Genomic DNA, 17,585 nt, shown 5'->3' with positions numbered 1-17,585 from the left:
CATGCAACAATGAATATATTGATCTGAAATTAATGAGAATAAAAAGAGACACTACAGAGCTAGAGACCAGCTGTTTTAATATGCAACACCAAGGGGTTCATTTGAACGCCCCAATTACACATTAATGAAGCAAATTAAGCAGCTCATCTTCCAATATGATCAAGCTTCAGTTCTCCAGTTAATTCTCTGGTCCTTCCAAACTATCAAAGATCAAAAAAATTAAACCACTGGCAAAGCCAATGGTCTCTTCTTAAACTCACTGGCTTTGCCAATATTTGTTTTCTCCTCAGATGGCCACAAACATGCTTGGAGCTCAAAAGGGAAGAGGGGCAATTAGGTACTGGAGGAGTGAGCTTAATAAAGAAGTGCGGGACGGGGTGCAGGAAAAAGGAGAAAATATAGACTACAATTCAAGGTCTCACATGAGCATGGAAAAGATACTTGCCATCTAATCAAAACTCAGTGAGACAGAAATGCTGACTATGCTGGACAATCTCAAATATGAAGAGGAAAGCCACTGAACCAAGATCAGGAATGCAAAATTAACAAGAAATCAATCCAACCATGAGTTACTCTCTGTTGAGTATCATTCACAATAGGTCTTCGACATCAACCAGTTAAAATAATCTCTAGTCAGGAATTGAAAATAATGACTAGAAGAAATAGAATGCTTTCGATTCCTAACTTCATCTGGTTTCAAAACCCTCTATCTCAGTCTGCTCTCTGAGGAAGAGTTAGCTTCCAAAATAAAAACATCAAGCATGGCTATGGATCCTTGTCCAGCATCATGCATGAAATAAGACCTTCGACCCATGTGAGCTGACATTAACACACTAGGTAACCCACCTTTAGTACACTCTATTGGCAACTGAAACATTCAATAATTTCTCCACGCCTAAAAAGTAAAATAGAAAAAAACACTGCAGATAAAAAACTATAACCCTATTTCAAACCTACCATAATTGGGCAAAGCTTAGCAACTAAGGAAACCCCTGCTCGAGAATCTGAATAAATTAAGGGCAAAATCAGATTTTAAAAAAATCTCACTACTGGGGGCGTGGCTTTGCGGGCGAAGATGGTGGACGCAGCCTTTTAGAGCTCCCACCGGCCCGACATCCATCCGACGACTTATCCTGGCTCCCGGACCCGCTTTGTCTCCCACACCCGGAGTAATTGTACCGGACAGCGAGGGGTATCATCCAGTTTGGAGTGCGGCGTTCCCGAGCCCTCAGAAGCGACGAACGACGTGGTAGCGGCTTGCGGCCTGGTCCCGGCGAGTGCAGCCGGGGCCTCCATTTTGGCGCCCTCCGGACGGATGATCCTTGAGCGGGCCGGCCGCGCCGACCTGTGCTTCTAGCCTGGTGCCCCTGGGTGGCAGAGGAGAGGTGAGCATTTCCTCTGCGCTGTCCCTAACCTGGCCTGTGGCGATCCGTGCTGTGGAACCGCCTCCAGAAAGCTGCGGCCTACACGAGAGCAGAGAGGCCGGGACCTCGAGTTTGGTGACACCCGGTGACGTGTGGTGGTGTCCGGTGGCGGCATGGGCGGTGACACGGAAAGACTAGCGGTACAGTGCCCCTGAGACGTGCCCCTGCATACGGAGCCTGGCATAGCGCTGCAGCAGTTTGGTGGGCAGCCAGAAGATCCCGCGGGCGTGTCGCCTGAGCCCTGGGTGGCCCTGCGGCGGTGCTGGCAGACCGTAAGTGACTCCGGGGGCCCCTACAGAGCGTGTGAAGAACAGGGGAGAGGGGCTGCGACCTGCAGCTGCGGCGCCAAAGGGATCCCCAGTGCGATTGGACTGAGCAGTGAGGGGGGCCCCTTGTAGTCGGGGTGGCCTGGAGTGGGGACACGAAGCCCCCCTGCGGAGCGGCGTCTGGACCGGGGGCCCTGCAGCGAAGGAACGGGATCCAGCTGGAGCCGCGCAGCGCACCTTAGACGGGAGGGTGGAACGGCGTCAGGCCCCGGGGTACCCCGCAGCAAACGACGACGACGGGGTGACAGAGTTGTGACCCCGGGGCGGGCGAGATCCTTGTGTGGCATACCCTGCGCGGATCTTGGTGGGGCCACCGATTTGCAGACAACAGCCTTCCAGTGCGCTTCGAACATGACCAGGGGCGGAGGGGGCAGCGGGCCAGCCAAGCAGGGGCCCATTGATAAATTTACCGGGCCGAGTGGGGGACCCGGAGCATCAGGAGGCGGCCAGGGTTCGGGGCCGGACAATGCAGCGCTCATGGCAGCGATCACTCAATCCAGAGATATGTTGGACGCCAAGATCGGAGCGGTTGGGGCAGATGTGACCCTGCTGCGCCAGGACCTGCGCAATGCTGTGTCGCGAATCACAGAGGCGAATCCCAGAATCTCAGTCGTTGAAGACGACATGGGGGCCCTAAAGCAGAAACTGGCGGCAATGGAAAACATCCAGAAAGGTCTTGCGCTCCGAGTGGAGGATGCCGAAGGGCGGGCGCGCAGGAATAACCTTCGCTTCGTGGGCTTTCCCGAAGGATGTGAGAAGGGGAATATGGAACGCTTCTTGTCCCAATGGCTGGAGAGCTGGCCCTCCGGATGTTCTATCGTGCTGCTTTGTGATAGAACGCGCACATAGGGCCTTAACGCAGAAGCCGCCTGAGGGGGAGCGGCCACGGCCGGTGATAGCTAAAATCCTGAACTTCCATGATAGAGACAGTATTTTACGAGAGGCAAGGGCAAAGGACTCTCTCCTATTTGAAAGTCAGAAGATCATGATTTTTCCGGACTACACCAGAATAGTGCAACAACAACGACACTCATTTTTAGCAGCCAAGGCGAAATTGTGAGGTCTGACGATCCAATACTCTCTACTGTATCCGGCCCGCCTACGGGTAGTGTTCCAGTCATGGACCCACTTTGATACTCCGGAGGCGGTCTTCGAATGGACAGATGAGACTGTGAGGGTCAGGCCGCATGCCCAGCCGGGCCTGAACCCGGGTCGGTCGAGGGACCCGTCGCAGGAGCGAGACGACCGGAATGTCCGGGGCAAGAGGAACAGAAGATCTCGGACGCGGAAGCGCTCCACTTCTCGCAGTGGAAAACAGGACGGTGAACCTGCTGACTCTGCCCAATCCGGGACAGATAATTGAGAGGCATCGAAGGAGAGAGACTGTCTGCAGGTACCACAGGCTCCCGCTGGGAGGTGGTGCATAGCTGTGCCTTGCTGAGCTGACCATTGGACACTGAGCGTATGGCCGCCACTCGCTGTATGTACTTATGATTGTGTGGGCCGGCGGGGTGGGGTTCGGGGTGCTTTTATGCAGGGGCCCCTTGCCTCCTACACAGGTGGGAGTTGGCGGGGGGGGGTTCTTTTGGTTGAGTGGGTAGTTGGGATCCATTGGTATGGTTGGCCTTGGGCGCTCTGTTTTGGGCCTGAGGTTGCCCATGCCGCGACAGATACTTCAAAGTTCTCTGAGGTATAGGGGTGGGGGGCGGGGGAAGGGGGGGAAGGGAGTTGAGGGGACTGTTTGGGGGGGGAGTGGAGGGGGGTAGGGGGTGGGGGATGGGGGGGTGCACGTGATCTTTAATGCCTTACTACTGATTGTGCTGTGCGCCTGGGCCTGGTGCTGGGTGCCTCTGTGTTGGGCCCGTTGGATTATGGCTGATACGTCTAACTTGGGGCTCCCCAGGGAGTCCATGCGCATACTGAGCTGGAACGTCAGAGGGATGCTGGATAAGATCAAGAGGGGGGCGATTTTGAGGTGGGGGAAGAGGGAGGCAGCAGATGTTTTATTGCTTCAGGAGACTCACATGATGGGGTCGAAAGTGCTTAGCCTACAGAGATTTGGTTACCACCAAGTTTTCCATGCTGGATTCTCCAGGGGCTCCAGGGGGGGGGTCGCCATCTTGGTTCATCGCAGGTTAGCTTACACTCATGAACGACAGTGGATAGACCCGCGGGGCCGATACATCTTTGTCAAAGGTATGGTGGGTACCGAACCCGTTGTGTTTGGGAGTATATATGCCCCTCCCCCTTTGCAGTGGTCCCTGGCTGAGAGGTTGTTTGCAGTGTGGGCGGAGATCCCCGAGTCCCTGGCAGTGTTGGGAGGAGACTGGAACGATGTGATGGATGTGCACATGGACCGTGGGCGGCCGCGGGAGATACTGACTGCTGCTGCCCCTACACGGCTGAGAACGATGGTGGAAGGGTTGTGCTGGGTGGATGTTTGGCGACACATGCATGCAAGGGCCCGTGAGTACACCTATGTTTCTGCTGTACATGGCTCCTTCTCCCGCCTGGACTATGTTTTTGTGCCCAGTATGTATCTGAGTAGAGTGCGGGAGACGGGTATCTTACCAAGAGGATTGTCTGACCACTCCCCGGTGGCCGTGGAGATTGAATTATGTAGGAAGAGACAACCGTTCCGATGGAGGATGTCCTCGTGACATCTACAGCAAGCTGAATATGTACAGCACATGCGGGGTGCGATCGCCCATTATTGGCAAGAAAACCTTGTGGCAAACATGGACGCGACAGTGGTCTGGGAAGCCATGAAGCCCACGTTAAGGGGGATCGACATAGCGTGGTGCGCGGCGGACGTCGCCGACGTCGGGAGGCCATAGTTGCGGCTGCGGCGCAGGTGGAAATTCAGGAGAGACGGTGTCAGAGTGAGGGAGACGGGGTGGCGGTGCGGCTGCTCCTACAGGCACAACAGTCCTATGCGTCCGTGTTGATTGATGAGGCCCGACAGGCGTGGCTAGCCACGCGGAGTAGAGTGTATCAATGGGGAGACAAGTCCTGTACCATGCTCCATAGGCTATGTCAACATACCTAGCAGCCTCTTATCCTACATGGACTCACGGATGGGGATGGTGTCACGATGACGGACCCAGTTGAATTGGCAGTGAGTTTCGCCAGATATTATGTGGGGCAATACGCGCCGCAGGACTGCCTCCCGGTTGACGCAGTCGACAAATTTATTGCCGACCTGCCCCCGAGGGCAGTCTCCGCGGAGACGAGAGCAGCATTGGACCTTCCCCTTACGGCGGAGGAGTTGGGGGACGCGCTGGGGCAGCTTAACACAGGGAAGGCGCCCGGGCCGAGCGGCTTCCCGTGCGAATTCTACAAGAAATTCCAACTCCAATTGGGGTCCCATTACAGGATGGCACTGGAGGTTGCGCGGGAGCGGGGCCAGCTGCCGGCGGACTGGTGCCACGCTGAAGTGGTGGTTTGTCAGAAGCCAGGTAGGCCCCCAGACCGGCATGACTCGTATCGCCCTATATCGTTGCTTAATATCGAAGCTAAACTGCTGGCTAAGGCATTGGCGAACCGCCTTCTCCCCCACGTAGCTGACCTGGTCCACCCGGATCAGGCTGGCTTCATGCCATGTAGGGCGACACGACACAATATCAGACGGGCGCAGACAGCTGTGGACGCGATGGGGGCCTCCGGGGAGCGAGCAGCCCTACTGCTGGCTGTTATAGACAGGGCTTTTGATTCTGTGAGTTGGACCTATTTATTCGCACTCCTGCCACATCTTAATCTGGGCCCGGTGTTTATCTCGTACATCAAACTGCTATATACTGACATTACGGCGTCCGTGCGTGTCTCCGGAGCGGTGTCGGGGAGGTTTCCAATCGGTCGGGGGACCCGTCAGGGGTGCCCGCTGTCCCCGTATTTATTCGCACTAGCCATGGAGCCCCTTGCCTCTTGGGTACGCATTGACGCGCAGCTACGGGGCTTCGTGTGGAATGGGGGACTTACGGACAGGATCGCACTCTATGCGGACGATGTCCTTTTCTTCCTCACGGACCTGAATAGATCGGGGCCCCGAGTATTGGAGATCATGCGCATCTTTGGCGAGGTGTCGGGCCTCTGTCTTAGCCCGCGCAAATCCACCCTATGGGTGCTGGGTGGCGGGGCGGTGATGGAATCGTGGGCGTCGCCCCTGCAGGTGGCGGCCGGGGGCATGATGTATCTTGGAGTGTTCCTGTCTGAGTTCGCGGTGGCATCATGGGAGCGCAACGTGATACCAGTGTGGGACAAGGTCCAGACGGATATTAAAACATGGTCCCGGATGCCTCTTACCATATATGGTAGGTCTGCGATCTTTAAAATGGTCGCGCTTCCACGCCTTTTATATCAGCTTCAAAATCATCCGCACAGAATTGCGCCCCGGTGGTTCCGGCAGGTCAATTCGGTCCTTGGCCGTTTCTTGTGGGCTGGGGGTGCGGCTAGGGTGGCGCTACGTACCTGCTTCCTATCCTCATATTGCGGTGGTCTTGCTACATCGGACTTACTGTCATATTACCAGGCCTCCCACTTGTTAGTACTTAACGAGTGGTGGTACGGGGACGGAGGGGACCCGGCATATGCTCTAGAGCGATTGCTGATGGGGAAACACACACTGCACACCATCCTATACTCGGCCGGGCTGCGGAGACGGCTACCGCGCGCCACGCAAGTGGTTTTCGAGGTTTGGCGACAAGCTCTGCGCCGCATGGGCTGGTGGGGTAGATTGACAGCGGAGACCCCGTTGTGGAACAACGGGCGACTTCCAGCACTGGCCTCCCTAGCGGGGTTTGGCGGATGGGATTCGATCGGGATCTCCACGCTCGGGAACATTGTGACCGGAGTGACCCTTAAGTCATTCCAGGAGCTTAGGGCCGAGTTCCATATGCCCCAGGCCCAATTTTTTAGGTATCTGCAGTTACGCCACGCGCTCGCGCCTAGTCTGGTTGGTTTGGAGTCACTGCCGGAATTCAGCCCGGTGGAAGCGAAAGTTTTCATGGGAGACCTCGGGGATAAGAAGGTTTCCCGTATTTACCAAACACTAGTCACCCACTGTTCCTCTTCCCTTCTTCCGTTAAAGGAGACCTGGGAGAAGGACGTCGGGCCCCTTGATGACGATGACTGGAGGGAGGCCTTGGAGTCCCTGCGTGGGACCGCTATCGCAGTACGTCTCCGATTGATCCAATTTAAATACCTACATAGGGCTTACTATACACGGGAGCGGCTGTGGAGGGCAGGCCTGATTGCGTCCCCGGTGTGCCTGCGGTGTGGGGCTGAGAGGGGTACTCTGTTGCATACTGTATGGTCCTGTGCTGGTTTGACTAGGTTCTGGAATGGTGTATGGAGCTGCTTGTCGGAGGTGCTGGGCTGGGACCTTCCCCGTACTCACCGCTTGGGCCTTCTCCATGTACTGGAGGGTGTGGGAGGGAATGTCTATAAACGTCACCTTTTGTTACTGGGTCTGGTTGTGGCCAAGCGGGACTTGGCGCGAGCATGGAAGAATGAGCGAGCCCCCCACTGCGCGCATGGAAGGCTGGACTAGACTATTTTATGGGGTTAGAGCGTCCAGTGTTTGAGGCTAGAGGTTGCCCCCGCAAACACTATAAAATTTGGAAACGATGGGCCGACTATAGGGATTTGACTCTGGAGCCTCCAGCAGAACCGGACGACGGTCTGGATTTGGACATTGGACCTCAGGCATAGGATGGCGCATGGTGCCTGGCATGATGCACACTGTTACGGGAGGCTTACTGTGATCACGTGCACTGGGTTAGGGAGGGATAAGGGGTGGGTAGAAGGGTTGTTGGGTGGCTGTGGGAGGCGGGGGGAGTTTGGGGAGACTCGTGCCCTTTTCTTCTTTATTTGTTTATTGATTGGGTATACAAGATGCTGAGCCAATTGTTGATATTTGGCAGTGATCTCCTGACTGTGGAGAGCTGTGTGTTAGAACTGGCTATTTCTGGTAGGCTAAGGCTGACGCCAAAGCCAGGCAGAAACCACCATTCTAGTCAGGGCAAGGAAGTCACACGCCAAGATAAACCCTGCTCACCCCCTTGGTAGCTTGGCACGAGCAGTAAGGCTAAACTCTGAGGCAATGTGTAAAGCATTTGCGCCAGCACACAACAGCACCAACAACCTAGGCACACCACTAAAGGAACTCCACACAAGGTTATATTAAAATAACTTTTGTATTGTAAACACACATCAGATAAAAATCACACATGTACATTGTGCCAACTGGCACGGGCAACACTCATAAGGGATTATGTACAGGACAGGGCCACATGGGCCACTGTCAGAATCAACACTCTGTAGATATAGAAATACTGTCAGAAATTAGAATAAAAGGATATAAAACAAAATAACAGTTATAAATTACATCCAGTAACTACTGGGAACAGGTAAGTACCACCTACGCAACCCTAAACACCTTAGGAGAATGTCACGCAGGGGACCAGGACCTCACTAGGACCACCTGTACTAAAAAGAACAACCACCTAAGTATCACACAGCATTTAGGGGTCTAGGAAAGAACACATTACCCATGATGCATAAATATACATTCAGAGGAGTAGTAAAGGGAAACACATGATGCATAAACCTACACATTCAGCGGTGTTAAGAACAAAGCACATGATGCAATAAAAATACATTCAGAGGTACCAGAACAATACAATAGCGCAAAAATCACATGATGTCTAAAAACATTCAGAGGTGCAGGAATAACACATGATGTAAGAAATCACATTCAGAGGTGCAATAACCATACAATTGCGCAAAACCTACATAAGCCACCACCTGTGGCAGTCCCTAGGCCAACTAGCCTTGTTGGGGCTAAGACGCCCTGTGTCCAAATGTCAGGGCCTAAACGGTGCAGCTGCCCACTAATTGCTGGGCAGCTGGGGCAACAATAAACCTATGGCATGGGCTCTCACCAGCCCTTGAGCAGTACTGCGCCAAAAGGTAGGAGCCACACAGGCTCTTGCACACATATGCCCCCATGAACCTCCCTGGTTCATCTGCACCTGTATTATCAGGAAGTTCTTAATAGAAAACTCAGTCTCAAGTCTCTTATAAACCAGTATCAAAAACTAGTAATACTGACTTATCTCAATGGGCTTTCAAAACGAGCGAACTAAGCTTGCCGGCAGGTGAATCACTAAAAAGAATTAGCCCTTCAACTCTATGAACATCAAGCGCTGCAAGCGTGCCTCACCACGTGGCCCAGGGTCACTTCCGGGCCGATGGGCACCGCTGATGATCTCAGCGCCTACGCGCCAGCACTCTCTGCTTCTTCCCTGCCCCGGCCGGTCCCGGCAGCCCTCCGCCCGCTCTCCGGTCCTCGGGGAGCGGCGGGGAGCTGACTCAGCGCTCCAGCGCGGGGACTCAGGCCAGGGGGCAGAGATCTTTCACGCGGGATCCCTCGGCGAGGTCAGCTCACTCTCTCCTCGCTCCTCGCCGAGGTTCACTTCAGTCACGGCTCCTCCGGAGTTCCCGATGGACCAGCCAATCACGTTGCGGCACTTGCGACGAGCCTCCTTGTTCACCCGGGAGTCAGCCAAATGGCAGTGCGGCTCCCGGGTCAGGCCTGCGATGACGCTCCGATCTTCAGCCAACCACAGTACAGCACCAGTAATGACGCTGCGGCACACGATCCAATCCCGTCGCGGCGTCAGTGAGGGGGCTCGGCTCCTTCAGCCAATGAGAGCGCAGCGGCTCCGATCTTCGCCGCTGCAGCTCCCCAACGAACGGCAACTTCACAGGGTATTCCTGGCCCCGGGCAGCGGCTCCAAATAATTAAATAAAAACGGGGTGGCACCCGTAAATTAACCAAATAAACGGGAATAAAAGCGCTCCCAGGCGCTTAGAGCAGGGATAAAGCGCTCCCAGCGCTAAAGGCAGGAGCAGAGCGTCACCAGGCGCTAGGGGTGAAAGCAAAGCGCTCCCAGCGCCAGGGACAAGGCAGAGCGCTCCCAAGCGCCACAGGGAACCAAAGAAAAAGTCCAGCAAAGTCCTTAGGAAAGGAAAGCAAAGGGGACCCAGTAAAAGGTCTCCAGAGTCCAGGACATCAGCAGTCCATCCAGGGTAAAGCAAAGTCCCCCATCCTTCCAGGACAGGCAGAGGGGTCCCCCAGAAGTCCTCCAGGCACCCAGGGGCTGGGCAGGGCCCAGGGATTCCCCTGGGCCCAAGCAGCAGCACGCCCCTGGCAGATTCAAGTTGGAAACAAGAACATTTTGGAAGGGGACACAGCCCCTTCTTATACACAGAAAAGTCTTTGAAGTCTTTGTGCAGGCAGTGTGAGAACCAGCTAGAACTGATTATAGGGAAGTCCTTCCAGTATCAGGGACAGAGGTGACAGTCGCCCAGCAGGGAGGTGGAGCCAGCATTGTGGTCAGGTAGGCACAGCCCTTCACTATCAGGTGCTATCTCCTCCCACTTCCCTGGCAGCAGATGCTGCCTTTCATCCACGGGCTGACTCAGACAACCTCCTGGGGCTCCCCGGCCCCTGTCGCACTCAAACCAGACAGTCAATCCACAAGCAGGCCCAGGCACTCCTGGGTCAGGCTCACCAGCCAATCACGTGCCAGCAGACTCACTACACAAATATGCCAACTTCTAAAAGTGGCACTTCTAGACTAGACACAACCATGCCGCATACACCATTACGCAGCATTCAATCTCACGAGTTCGCACATATCAAACTCGACCCTGCACTCCTCACACATCAGGAACTACCATGGGCATACATATTCCCCATTCATTCCTATGGAAGGGCAGGTCACTCACCACACATACACAGAGAGCACACGCACTTTACACTGTACCACAGTGAAAAAGTGCGCAAAGGCCTAAAACCATCAACACCAGGTTCCAGAAATAGGCTAGGAAAAAGCAAAAAGTTTCGGGGTGAACCTGCCAAAAGGGCCAGGTCCAACACTGTGTATATGCCTTGACCTGATCGATTAATAAAAAATTTGTTGTGAAAAAAAAAATCTCACTACTCTTGACAAAGGCTAGAAAGCTGCCCTAATACTTCTGGATATTGAAGCAGCTGAGGATCACACTATTCTATGGTTTGGGAGGCTATTTGTTTTGAAAGAATCCTCTAACCAAGATTCAAAAGGGCTCCCGAATCCTGTTCAATGGTTATATGAGACCTCTTGTCACTTGATCAATACAAGATGCATTTCCATATGTGCACACATTACCATGCAGTCACAAAAGTGGAAGAAAGAAATTTTCTTAAGATATGAATTCCCTAAATAAATAAAAAAAATCTTTTTTAGAAGGCTACGATACCACATCTTTTAGCTTTCCCAACTTCCAGGTTTGACAGTACTATAATCCTTGTGCCAGGACACCCTTTGGAGAAGCAAAGCAGCTCAAACATGAAACATAACATTTCACTAGGCTTCTGGCCTCTGAACACTCCCCATTACCACTAGGAAAGCAAAGAATCCGGGCACCATATTTGATTCTAGCCTTTTTCATCCGTACAATGAAGGGGAGGCCAATCTTAAACTGTCGTGTCACAATCGTCTTTCGTCTGCAAACTCCTCACCAAATCAAATTGACAAAATGGCTTAATTTTGGGGTGGACAAGCTATTGCAATATAATCTATACAGGTGCACTAAACAATTTTATTACGGAACTCAAGAGACAACAAAGTCAAGCAACAAAGATGTGCCTAACAACTGAGAATCCAAACTAAAGAAGCTCTGAAAGCGCTCCACTAGCTCTCACTAGATGCAAGCATTTAATTCAAAGTTTGTGTATAATTCAAACGTAAACTTGCAAAAGCACTTGGTTTTATTATTCCTAAGAATCTTCAATAAGCAGCTACACACTTTATATCTCGCCATTCTGTTAACCACCAGAAGCATGCTTGGTGGTCCCCAAGGGTTTGGGGACCAATGCCGTAGAATGCCTTAGTCGCCCCACCTCACAGCTAAATCTAACCATCAAATATAACACCTATATATGAAACTCGTGCCTAAGACAGAGCCATGGTACTGAACTGAAAAATGTCAGCTTTGATGCCAATGCCTCTCAAACGGTCTACCAACCTGGTTATGATGCCCATTTTATACCAACCTGGGTATGAGACCCATTTTATTGCATTTGTATATATGTTTCTCTAGCTGGCACTAACAGAGCTCCAAAGGTATTGCAATGTGAAGAAAAAAAATCTGTATTTGACTAAACTCCGTTGATAAACGGATACAATGATTCAACTAGGATTACCTATTATCATCAGATCAAGAAGTCAGAATTAGAAACTACAATACCTGTCACCTCCTCAGACCATTAAAGTTCAGGTTCTTCTCCTTTGTGGAGGACTCTCTTTGCAAACTTTCCACTGCCCAACACCATGTCTTTCTGAAGTATAAGGATTTTTCTGGCTAACGGATCTCTTAATTCAAACATCGTGTGCAGCTTACTGCATTGCTCACTATTAAATTTTAAGAAGTGCAGAGAGAAGACTGTAGAAATACCGTTTCTGGATTTATCAGAAATGGGCAAAATAGGTTTTATAGCATTCTACTTGTTTCCATATTTAAGACCCGGTTTCTCAAAAATTATCCTGCGTATCTCAGTTTACGCTTTCCAAGTAGTTTCTTGAACTAGCTAGTCTCCACACTCACAAAATTAACTTTAGTTTGACGTCTGTCCTTAGACTTCTTGTCTTGATTTTAAGGTGAAGATGTTCTTTCAATGTAGGCACAGAAGCTTAAAGTGCAATCCTATAAAAAAAATCTGTATTTGACTAAACTCCTAAAACAAATAAACGGATACAATGATTCAACTAGGATTACCTATTATCATCAGATCAAGAAGCCAGAATTAGAAACTACAATACCTGTCACCTCAGACCATTAAAGTTCAGGTTCTTCTACTTTGTGGAGGACTCTCTTTGCAAACTTTCCACTGCTCAACACCATGTCTGTCTGAACATAAGGATTTTTCTGGCTAACGGATCTCTTAATTCAAACATCGTGTGCATGGAATCACTACAGCTTACTGCATTGCTCACTATTAAATTTTAAGAAGTGCAGAAAGAACACTGTAGAAATACTGTTTCTGGATTTATCAGAAATGGGCAAAATAGGTTTTATAACATTCTACTTGTTTCCATATTTAAGACCCGGTTTCTCAAAAATTATCCTGCGTATCTCAGTTTACGCTTCCCAAGTAGTTTCTTGAACTAGCTGGTCTCAACACTCACAAAATTAACTTTAGTTTGACGTCTGTCCTTCGACTTCTTGTCTTGATTTTAAGGTGAAGATGTTCTTTCAATGTAGGTACAGAAGCTTAAAGTGCAATCCTATAAATCATAATGGTTACTAAGTAGTAGTTTTGCAGCTTGAAGAGTTTTCTGAATTCACATACTGTGCATTATTCCGCCATCTAGTGGTTAGGTCCAAAATTATTTTTTTTTCTCTCTGAGCCGATCACCATTTGGTGCTAGGTCCATCCCTTGTGTGAGATCAGATGGCGCCCCGGAAGTTCCTGTGCATGGTAGCCATCTTTGGATTTTTTTTCCCCTTTTTTCTAGGGTATATCTTAAATCCTGTTCTCTTTAGAGGTTAGTTCTTGATTTACGTGATCTTCTTTCCCCACCAGTTTACATTCCTCCTCAGAGGGGAGGTGGATGGGTCACATGTAAACCCAGAAAACTCTTCAAGTTGCAAAACTACTCCTACTGGTAAATAACCATTTAGTTTTGCAGCATGAATCCTTTTCTGGATTCACATGCTGTGCATTAGATTATGTACCGTTTTTCCCCTCCTTGGGGTGGTTGTGGTAAGAGGAGAAATACTTTGTGAACAGTTGTTGAAGTACCTTTTGTCCCACTTGAGCTTCCTTAGTCATCTGTATATTCATGCAGTAATGTTTGGTGAATGGGTGTGTGGATGCCCATGTTGCCGCAGCACATAGTGACAATTGGTACATTGGCCATGTTGAGTGGGATTTTGGCTGTGTGTTTAGTGTTTTTTCAGCTGAGGCATAGCATACTTGAATTGCCTCTACAATCCAGTGTGCAATTGTATCCTTTGTCACAGGTGCTCCTTTGTTGGACTTTGAGTGAGAGACGAACAATTAATTGCCTTTACAGAATTTTTTGACTACTGTAGATAGTATAGGAAACCCCTACTTACGTCCAGGGTGCGAATGTCTTCTTTCTAGTCGTATTTGTGGGTCATTGAAAAAGAGTGTTAGCTGTATGCTTTGGTTTATGTGGAATTTGCTTACTACCTTAGGTAGGAACTGAGGATTTGTTCTAAGGAGAACGCTGTCCTTGTGGATTTGCATGTAAGGTTCCTCAATTGCTAATGCCTGTAGTTCACTTACTCTCCATAGAGATGTTATAACTATTAAGAAGGCAGTCTTTATAGTGATGTATCAGAATTCAGCTTTGTGTGTGGGCTTGAATGGTTCTGTCATTAGTTGTGCTAGGACTGTGTTTAAGCTCCATATTGGGGCTGAGCCTTTCTTGGGGGCGCCATCCTCTTGGACCCTTACAGGAATCTTTTGATGACTGGTGCTGTGAAGAAACGTCTACATGAATCTCCCCTGGTGTAGACTACAATTGCTGCCAGGTGCACCCAGAGGCGGGAGTAGCTGATGTTACTGTCATGGAACAGTGTAAGACACAGGAGCACTGTTTCCTGAAGGAAATCGAATTTAGTGTATTGTATTCTGTACACCACATGGTTTATCGTTTCCACTTCGCTGCGTAGCATTGTCTTGTGCTTTGTTTTCTTGCCTACTTTAGTATTTCCATTGTTCTTTGCGGTAAGTTAAAAGGTCTGAACTCCATGTATTCAGTGGCCAGGCTTTGTGTCATTGTTTCGGAGTGAAACATCTGACCCCTTTGCATTATGAGATGGTCCTTTTGATAGGTGGTGTTGAAACCTGGAAGCGAAGAATCTGCATTTTTTGTTCTCCATCTCTAGTAAGTTGATGTGCTTTATGGAGTCCACGTCGTTCCACTGAACGCGTACCCTCAGGTTTCCTTAATGTGCTCCCCAACCCTTGTGGGATGCATCTGTTGCGATGGTCACTAAGGGAGTTGGTGATTTCAACGGTTTGCCTAGTGTTCTGTTCTTCAATGCCCACCATTGTATCTCCGTCTGAACCCTTTCTGTTACAACCACTAGATCCTTCCAACTCCCTGTGGTTTGTTACCAACTGTTGCATAGCCACTCCTGTAGAGGTCACATGTGGAGGCGTGCATGGGTGATGAGGGGAATGCATGATGCTATCATGCCCATGAGATTCATGACAGTACTCACTGTCTGAGACTGATCTTTTTGGTAGAGGCATGTTTGTGGTCCGATAGCTTGTATTCTATTCTGGGTTGGGTATGCCTGTGTAACCTGTGAGCTTAATCTTTCTCCTAGGAAGGTATTTTCTTGTTCTGGCTTTGTTGATGACTTCTTGAGGTTTATTGAAAAACCCAATTTTTGCAGTTTCGTGATCAACTGGTGAACGTGTGTCGGTGTAACATACTTGCTCCGAGTTTGCCTTCACCAGCCAGTCGTCTAGGTAGGGATAGACGTGGATTCCTCTCCTTCTTAGGGATGCTGCTACTTCTGCTAGGCACTTTGTGAAGACTCTTGGTGCTGATTTTATCCCAAAGAGCAGGACCTTGAATTGTTAGTAAGTGTCATTGTGGAAGAACCATAGGTATTCCTTGTGTGCTAGGTTCAGGGGGATGTGCAGACAGGCGTCCTTTAAATCAATTGTTGACATAAAATCCCCTTTCTGTAGCTGTGGGATTTCATCTCATAGTGTTCACATTTTGAAATGATGTGGGTGAATGAATTTGTTTATGACTCTGAGGTCTATGATGGGTCTTAGCGTGAGATCTTGCTTTGATACCAAGAAGTAAGGGGAGTAGTTTCTTTTGTTGTGTTCAATCCTTGTTATCATCTCTATTGCTTATTTTTATAGGAGTTCCTTTATTTCCTGTCTTAATTGCAAACGTTCTGTTCCTTGGAACTTCTTTCTTGGTGGGGATTTATTTATTAGTTCTATACAATAGATATGGTGTACCACATTTAAAATCCAACTGTCTGTGATGTTTTCCCATTGAAGTAGGTGGTGCGCTATTCTGCCTCCCACTGAAGCTGTGTGGGGGGTCTTCTGCTGTGGGCAAGTCACTGAGTTTGCGCCTCCACCTACTCGAGGGTTGTCCCCTGGCTCTTCATCTGCCACGAAAGGACAGCTTTGGTTGCTGCTGCCAGGATAGTTATCCGGACTGCTGGTTTGATTACTGTCTGCTGCCCTGTGTTTGATGTTGTTTTTGTTGACCTGTTGACCTGAAGGCGCCCCTCTGTTGCAGGGCTCCCATAGCCCTGGCCGTCTCATTGTCCGTTATTTGTTGAAGGGATTCATCTACCTGTGAAGGTTTGTTAATTACTGAGGCTTGGACCTCGTTTGAAACCTGAAATTCAGAGCCAGTCTTGCCTTCTTAACATTATGCCTGTGCACATTTGTCTGCTGGCTGTATTGGCTGCGTCTAGAGCTGATTTCATGCAGGTGTTCACTATGTTTCCTCCCTCCTGTAGGATGGATTTAGCTCTTCTTATCCTCTTCTGGGAGCTTGTTCATCTGTTCTTCGATGTGGTCTCATTATTGGTGGCCATACCGGTTGAGGAGGGCATTAGAGTTTGTAATGCACTATTTCTCCATCTTTCGCCCCACCATGTCCATTCTTTTACTCTCTCCCTCTGGAGATGGGCCAGTGGAGGAGTGAGCGTTGCTCCTTCTTGCTGTGGTGACAATGAGGGTGTCTGGCACTGTGTTCCCCTGAGTGTATTTAGTGTCCTTTGTGGAGGGTTTGCATTTCATCCTCAACCCTTGGGGTTACCCCCTTTGATGAGGCAGGCTCACTGAAAGTCTCCTAGCACTGGTTCAGAATGCTTGGTAGTATTGGAAGGTATTGTGTTCCATTGGTGGATGGCGATCATGCAGGGGTCTCCAACCGGTCGAGCGCGAGCTACTGGTAGCTTGCCAAGGCTCCAGAGTAGCTTACGCTGATAAGGTCTCAATTTAGTAGTCAATCAACATGGTTATAGTATTTAGTCCTTTTTTAGGCAACGTTCCCCGCCCCTAACCCAAACCAGCTTGGTATGCCACATGACAAATAACCCAAACGCAAGTAATGAAACCACTATGGCAGCCTTCAATAGCATACCATAATGGTCTGAACACTGCCTTTCACTTAATACTGCCTAGAAAACTCCAGAGATGTGTTTTCTGAGGTTTTCCTAATTTTTAATTGGCATGAAATAAGTGGTGCTCTCTGTGTTGCGCAACTGAAAAGCAGTGATGGCAGGCCTTGTGTACATTCTGGATGTAAAAGAAAGGATTTGGAGTCTGACCAACTGCCTTATTTATGCAGATGTCTGGAGCATAGATTTAAGCTGGGTAAAAATCGGAGTGACCTCGACCGAAGGAAACAGAGCGCCAAGCAAAGTAAATGATAAGGCTTTGTGAAAGAAAGTGTTTAGGCCTTGTTATTTCAGTAATGGTCCACACTCGAGTACTGATATTTTGTTGCTCTTTTTTTATTTCAAACTGTCTGCAGTTAGAAATGTTATCCTTCATGTTTTCTGAAAAGTTGATGTAAACTTTCAGATTAGGAGCCTGCTTGAAGTACAGTTTAAAGTTCAATGTTACACGTATTGCTCCTGTCAAATCTGGTTTATGTCCCATCACTTGAACTTTAAGTTGATAATGAGAATGATCCCAGTCTGTGCACTTGCTGTACTGTAGCAGCAGCCCAACTTCCAGCACCTGTGAAATAAAAATGGCGTC

At 49.6% G+C, this 17,585-nt stretch overlaps 1 protein-coding gene across 2 annotated transcripts in view; it reads right to left on the bottom strand.

The window, feature by feature from the left end:
* RMND5A (required for meiotic nuclear division 5 homolog A) overlaps nt 1-17,585 on the bottom strand; it is a 272,396-nt gene that overhangs the window by 215,719 nt on the left and 39,092 nt on the right. The gene's annotated exons all lie outside the window — the stretch shown is intronic.

This window comes from Lissotriton helveticus, chromosome 2_2 (assembly GCF_964261635.1).
Source record: "Lissotriton helveticus chromosome 2_2, aLisHel1.1, whole genome shotgun sequence".
NCBI classification, from domain to species: Eukaryota; Metazoa; Chordata; class Amphibia; order Caudata; family Salamandridae; genus Lissotriton; species Lissotriton helveticus.
This window is presented reverse-complemented; position numbering and strand designations above follow the sequence as displayed.